The sequence below is a fragment of the Galeopterus variegatus genome, unplaced genomic scaffold (genome assembly GCF_000696425.1).
Source record: "Galeopterus variegatus unplaced genomic scaffold, G_variegatus-3.0.2 Scaffold2891, whole genome shotgun sequence".
NCBI lineage: Eukaryota > Metazoa > Chordata > Mammalia > Dermoptera > Cynocephalidae > Galeopterus > Galeopterus variegatus.
In genome coordinates this window covers 249,049-256,692 of record NW_007729002.1, presented here as the reverse complement: position 1 = coordinate 256,692, position 7,644 = coordinate 249,049, and the positions used below count along the sequence as shown (strand labels likewise).

At 49.3% G+C, this 7,644-nt stretch overlaps 1 pseudogene; it reads right to left on the bottom strand.

Annotated features, from left to right (window-relative positions):
* The window catches only part of LOC103599240, a 37,632-nt pseudogene that overhangs the window by 6,990 nt on the left and 22,998 nt on the right, over positions 1–7,644 (bottom strand).

Genomic DNA, 7,644 nt, shown 5'->3' with positions numbered 1-7,644 from the left:
CTGGGTATGGCTGAGGCTACCCTGGGGGACTGGGCAGTTGCCAAGGCCCCCCCGCCCCCCCCCCCCCGAGAACCCGACATGCGGCCTGCAGCTGGATGGTGAGATCATTCTCCTGGCTGAGTGCAGCCATATTCTCCAGATCCTTGACCTTGTTTGCCAGCTCCTGTGTCTTGGCCATGTCACTCCTCAGCTCCTCCTCCTTGGCCTTCACTTCTTCCTCTTGCCAATCCACATTCAGGAGTGGCTTGACTTGGGTGATGAGCAACACCAAAGAGTGTTAGGAGGGTGGGCTTTGCCAGGGGGCTAGGTGTGGGATGGGGGGTCTCTGCCTCACACTTGACCTCACATCACCACTGTGGTGGAAAGCAGCTCTGCAGGTGCAGTGCCTCTCCACAGATACTGTCAGGCTGAGCTCCTTGCCATAAAGCATCCCTAGCCTCAACAAAGAAGGCCCATCCTCGCTTACGGCCAATTCTTAGGAAGCTCTTTAATCCCAGGAGACACGAAGTGTGGTGTTGCCCAGCATCTAGGGGCCCCCCGTGCTTGCACCTGTTCTGTATGTTGTGTATACACCAGGTGCCCAGAGAAATGCACAGCTTTGGGATCCCTTCCCTTTCTTCCTTACTGATTCTTCCCTCTCTGTGACTCTTTCTTTCTTTCTGTCTGTCTCTCTCTCATGCTCTCTGTGACTCTCTCTGTTTCTATCTTTCTGTCTGTCAATCTGTCTCTCTCTCTGATTCTCTCTCTCACTTCTTTCATCTTCTTGCCAACACGCAGTCTCAACTCTCAACTTGGCCTTCCACGATGTAGCCCCTGCTCACCCCCTGCACTGGTTCAGCTGGTACTTCCTGCCTCTGGCCTGTGTCCCTGGTGCTCCCATGACTATAGAGCTGAGCCTTCTTTGCTATTCAACTGGGAGCAGTGGCTCCTGTTCTGCACCCACAGCATCTATCTGGACCTGCTGATGCATCTGGCATTTCTCACCTGCATCAGACTCCCAGGGCTCATCGGTTCCTATCAATCGTATTCCTCTGCCCTGCTGGTCTGCAAGCCCCTCGGAGATCTTCCTCCTGCCCTCTCTGAATCCCTACAGCACTGAGCAGGGCTGGTGGAACATGCTCTGGAGATATTTCCTGGGTCAGTGGATGCATTTCCCAGGAGAGCAAACACTGCGGAAATGGGTATTGTGGAATCTCTTCTCTTGGAAGATAACAGATAACCTCATACATTGACAGCCTGGCCATGGGGACCTGGGATGTCACAGTGGCAGTTTGCACAAAGAGGTAATAGGCACCACAACTTGCAACTGTGTAACACTTTAATTCAGTGGAAACCTACTACAAGTGTGTTTTCTTTTATTGATCCATCCTATCCAGCTTAGTTAAGTAAAATTAGAGCTTAGTTAAAATACTCAGAATGAAGGTTTTTTGTTTTTTTTTTTTTTTAGCTAATTAGAATAGGACTTTGCTCTGTCATGCTTAATTAGTACAGAGCAGGGAAGTTCCCAGCCTCTGCCTCCTCATCATCTATTGCCATAATGTCCTGCTCAGAAGGAATCTTAAACGCTGTTAGTCTGGCACTCCCCAAAGCGTAATGCGTATACAAAAAGGGCAGGCAAGGCGCATTCAGGGTTTCCCATAGAAACCCTTTGATTTGAGTTGTTACATAGTTACTTTCATGGGTAATTAATGAAATGAAAAAGAACTCATCAAATCCACAATTTTGTGGATAACATTTGTTTATGGTGAGACTAAAGCAGGTAAGGATACAAAGTTTCCTTTTAAAATAAATTTTTCAGAATAAAAGAGTGAGTTGGTGTACAGCAAGGGGTCGTAGAACAGGTAGGGAAAGCCAGGCAGTGCCAGCGAGGACTGCCCTCCAGGGGGCTCAGGCCCTCCAGGGGGCTGGCCTGTGTGTGGATACCTTTGGAGATGCAGAATTTACTATTCCTCTCTCTCAATTTGTAGTAAGTGCCCATTGTTAGGAAGTTCTTTCCTACAGAGAGCAGAGAGAAGTTTCTTCATGAGCTATGGAGAGCTCAGGGCCACCGGAGATGACTCGAAGCCTGTGGCTACCCCTTGCATAGCTGTCCCAAACAACACTGTCCTCCTGCCTCTTAAATGCAGCTGCTCTACCCCTTGCATAGCTGTCCCAAACAACACTGTCCTCCTGCCTCTTAAATGCAGCTGCAGAGGCCTGCCTCCTCTGGTTCCCAGTGGCTCACTTCCTCTTAGTGGTAGCCCCACGGTGGGCATGATTCCACCCATGTGCAGTGGGGTGGCTCATGGCCTCCTGTGTTGGTTGAGAGTGGCCTGGCTGCTGGGGTGTCTGTAGCTCCACCTGCTGGCTGACTCACACTGCCCTCCATACTGTCTCGGAAGAACCTGGGAAATGAGATCCCTTCCCTTTCTTCCCCATCATTTCTTGAGGTCCCTCCAACTCTGTTGTCAAGGATTCAACAGAGGAGAATGCTTCAATGTGCCCACAGCAAGGGGTCAATAGCCAAGCCCACTTTTTTTTGGCAGGGGGTGGGGATGTGGCTCCATCCATCCTAAGTGGATTTTATTTTGAGGGATGAAATGGAAGGTGGGAAGACACACCATAGTTTTTCTTAGGCAGGAATTAGCTCCTGTCTGTAAGGAGGATAGACTCCTTCATCTCCAAGGCGCCCTCATTTTCAGGCTGTTTCTGCAGCCTCCTATGGCCTCTCACCTGCAAGGGGCACCTCTGTTGAGGACAGAGGTCTCCCCCAGCCCACAGGCATCAGCAGTTTCAGCTGGCCTGACCCCTCAGCCCTCATCTTGTTGTAGAGCTTCCACCAGCCCCAGAAACATAGCTGGAGGAACTTGCGTGCATTCCACTGAATGACTTTCAGGCTTATTCTGCAAAAAGAACCCAGGGTTGCATGGGTTGATATGAAGGTGTCAGGTCTCCCTGGGGAAGGAGTCAGGGGAACGGGGTGGGAAGGGGATAGAAGTCAACAGATCTACTTTGTCCAGACACAGAAGTGCTTTCTCAAGACCCAGGATTGCCCCTGTGGTCTGGGACAGCTGGGCTTAGGCTGGGATCAGAGCCCAGCAGCACATTAAGGGAGCTGAGATAGAGACTGATAGAACCAGGTTCCTCCCAGAGGCTGAGATAGACGACTCCTGCACTTTACCTCCTTTCTCTCCCTTCCTAGAAATCCCCCTAAACTCTAAATTCCTTGTATCTACAGAGTCTTTGGAATTGGCCCCCTTCTTGTCCCCTGCAGCTTCATTTGACTGTCATCATTTACTGTGCATGAAGGCCCTGGCCTGGATCAGGCCGACATCCCTCTCCTCAGCCCTTATCTGGTGTCCCTGCCTTCAGTCGGGGGTCATGGAGAGCCTGCTGGTTGGTAACAGGAATTCATTACTAATGCTATGACCACAAAGTGCCAGAGTTGACCACGGGTCAGCTGGGATGAACCCAGCAATTTTTTAATTAGTATGTTAAGGAGATAGATGAAAAACAGGATTCTGAAGGCAGAGATTGGGAGTGAGAATTCCTGGGTTCTAATGCTGACTCCACATGAACCTGGACCAGTTCCTTAACCCCTCTGACCTCAATTTCTACATCTGTATATGGGGGTGCTAGCCCTACCACACCCCTGTCAGCATCTCATCATTTGGATCAAGTAAGGGGAAGGCTGTGAAACTGTAAAGAGAAGGGTTCATATCAGTTGGTCCCTGTTTGGGACTGAATTATGTTCCCCCAAAAGATGTGCTGAAGTCCAACCCCCAATACTTGTGGATGTGGCCTTTTTTGGAAATAGTGTCTTAGCAAATGTAATTAGTTAAGATAAGGTCATACTGGAGTAGGGTGGGCCTTTAATCCAATATGACTAATGGCCTTATAAAAAGAGGGAAGATGAAGTGAGGACACAGACACACAGGAGAAGGCCATGCAGAGATGGAGGCAGAGACTGGAATGATGCTGCTACAAGCCAAAGGGTACCTGAGGCTACTAGGACTAGAAGAGGCAAGAAAGGATTCTCCCCTAGAAGCTTTGGAGGGAGCCCTGTCAACCCCTTGAATTCGGACTTCTGGCCTCCAGAACTGTGAGAAAATAAACTCCTGTTTTAAGCCACCCAGTGTGTGGAACTTTGTTACAATAGCCCCAGGAGACTAACACAGCCCCAAATAGGACTCTTTGGGCTAGCAAAGACATCGCCGTCCACCCCTCATCTCACCACACCTAATGGAGCTGACCACTGTGCATGCAGCGTGTGTGCATGCAGCATGTGTGTGCGTGTGTGCATGTGTGCAGCATGTGTGTGGCTTCAGTGGTCCTTCCCTGTTGGTGTTTGAGTGTTACCTTCATTCCAGTGTCTACTTGAATTGACTCTCATGAGGAAACCCCAGAGTCAACACTGCAGCATTGTCATAATCTTGTCCAGACGCTCGTCCCTCGCATCCTCAAGCTTGGCCAGAATGCCCATGCAGAACACCTGAGGGGAAGAGGCACTCATTTGAAAAAAGCTCGGCTGTCACCCCGTGGCAGCTACTTGGGAGAGTTTTTTTTTTTTTTTTTAGCTAATTAGAATAGGACTTTGCTCTGTCATGCTTAATTAGTACAGAGCAGGGAAGTTCCCAGCCTCTGCCTCCTCATCATCTATTGCCATAATGTCCTGCTCAGAAGGAATCTTAAACGCTGTTAGTCTGGCACTCCCCAAAGCGTAATGCGTATACAAAAAGGGCAGGCAAGGCGCATTCAGGGTTTCCCATAGAAACCCTTTGATTTGAGTTGTTACATAGTTACTTTCATGGGTAATTAATGAAATGAAAAAGAACTCATCAAATCCACAATTTTGTGGATAACATTTGTTTATGGTGAGACTAAAGCAGGTAAGGATACAAAGTTTCCTTTTAAAATAAATTTTTCAGAATAAAAGAGTGAGTTGGTGTACAGCAAGGGGTCGTAGAACAGGTAGGGAAAGCCAGGCAGTGCCAGCGAGGACTGCCCTCCAGGGGGCTCAGGCCCTCCAGGGGGCTGGCCTGTGTGTGGATACCTTTGGAGATGCAGAATTTACTATTCCTCTCTCTCAATTTGTAGTAAGTGCCCATTGTTAGGAAGTTCTTTCCTACAGAGAGCAGAGAGAAGTTTCTTCATGAGCTATGGAGAGCTCAGGGCCACCGGAGATGACTCGAAGCCTGTGGCTACCCCTTGCATAGCTGTCCCGAACAACACTGTCCTCCTGCCTCTTAAATGCAGCTGCTCTATGTCTGGCCTGCCTCCTCTGGTTCCCAGTGGCTCACTTCCTCTTAGTGGTAGCCCCACGGTGGGCATGATTCCACCCATGTGCAGTGGGGTGGCTCATGGCCTCCTGTGTTGGTTGAGAGTGGCCTGGCTGCTGGGGTGTCTGTAGCTCCACCTGCTGGCTGACTCACTGCCCTCCATACTGTCTCGGAAGAACCTGGGAAATGAGATCCCTTCCCTTTCTTCCCCATCATTTCTTGAGGTCCCTCCAACTCTGTTGTCAAGGATTCAACAGAGGAGAATGCTTCAATGTGCCCACAGCAAGGGGTCAATAGCCAAGCCCACTTTTTTTTGGCAGGGGGTGGGGATGTGGCTCCATCCATCCTAAGTGGATTTTATTTTGAGGGATGAAATGGAAGGTGGGAAGACACACCATAGTTTTTCTTAGGCAGGAATTAGCTCCTGTCTGTAAGGAGGATAGACTCCTTCATCTCCAAGGCGCCCTCATTTTCAGGCTGTTTCTGCAGCCTCCTATGGCCTCTCACCTGCAAGGGGCACCTCTGTTGAGGACAGAGGTCTCCCCCAGCCCACAGGCATCAGCAGTTTCAGCTGGCCTGACCCCTCAGCCCTCATCTTGTTGTAGAGCTTCCACCAGCCCCAGAAACATAGCTGGAGGAACTTGCGTGCATTCCACTGAATGACTTTCAGGCTTATTCTGCAAAAAGAACCCAGGGTTGCATGGGTTGATATGAAGGTGTCAGGTCTCCCTGGGGAAGGAGTCAGGGGAACGGGGTGGGAAGGGGATAGAAGTCAACAGATCTACTTTGTCCAGACACAGAAGTGCTTTCTCAAGACCCAGGATTGCCCCTGTGGTCTGGGACAGCTGGGCTTAGGCTGGGATCAGAGCCCAGCAGCACATTAAGGGAGCTGAGATAGAGACTGATAGAACCAGGTTCCTCCCAGAGGCTGAGATAGACGACTCCTGCACTTTACCTCCTTTCTCTCCCTTCCTAGAAATCCCCCTAAACTCTAAATTCCTTGTATCTACAGAGTCTTTGGAATTGGCCCCCTTCTTGTCCCCTGCAGCTTCATTTGACTGTCATCATTTACTGTGCATGAAGGCCCTGGCCTGGATCAGGCCGACATCCCTCTCCTCAGCCCTTATCTGGTGTCCCTGCCTTCAGTCGGGGGTCATGGAGAGCCTGCTGGTTGGTAACAGGAATTCATTACTAATGCTATGACCACAAAGTGCCAGAGTTGACCACGGGTCAGCTGGGATGAACCCAGCAATTTTTTAATTAGTATGTTAAGGAGATAGATGAAAAACAGGATTCTGAAGGCAGAGATTGGGAGTGAGAATTCCTGGGTTCTAATGCTGACTCCACATGAACCTGGACCAGTTCCTTAACCCCTCTGACCTCAATTTCTACATCTGTATATGGGGGTGCTAGCCCTACCACACCCGTGTCAGCATCTCATCATTTGGATCAAGTAAGGGGAAGGCTGTGAAACTGTAAAGAGAAGGGTTCATATCAGTTGGTCCCTGTTTGGGACTGAATTATGTTCCCCCAAAAGATGTGCTGAAGTCCAACCCCCAATACTTGTGGATGTGGCCTTTTTTGGAAATAGTGTCTTAGCAAATGTAATTAGTTAAGATAAGGTCATACTGGAGTAGGGTGGGCCTTTAATCCAATATGACTAATGGCCTTATAAAAAGAGGGAAGATGAAGTGAGGACACAGACACACAGGAGAAGGCCATGCAGAGATGGAGGCAGAGACTGGAATGATGCTGCTACAAGCCAAAGGGTACCTGAGGCTACTAGGACTAGAAGAGGCAAGAAAGGATTCTCCCCTAGAAGCTTTGGAGGGAGCCCTGTCAACCCCTTGAATTCGGACTTCTGGCCTCCAGAACTGTGAGAAAATAAACTCCTGTTTTAAGCCACCCAGTGTGTGGAACTTTGTTACAATAGCCCCAGGAGACTAACACAGCCCCAAATAGGACTCTTTGGGCTAGCAAAGACATCGCCGTCCACCCCTCATCTCACCACACCTAATGGAGCTGACCACTGTGCATGCAGCGTGTGTGCATGCAGCATGTGTGTGCGTGTGTGCATGTGTGCAGCATGTGTGTGGCTTCAGTGGTCCTTCCCTGTTGGTGTTTGAGTGTTACCTTCATTCCAGTGTCTACTTGAATTGACTCTCATGAGGAAACCCCAGAGTCAACACTGCAGCATTGTCATAATCTTGTCCAGACGCTCGTCCCTCGCATCCTCAAGCTTGGCCAGAATGCCCATGCAGAACACCTGAGGGGAAGAGGCACTCATTTGAAAAAAGCTCGGCTGTCACCCCGTGGCAGCTACTTGGGAGAGTTTTTTTTTTTTTTTTTTTTTTTTTTTTTTTTTTTTTTTTTTTTTTTTTTTTTT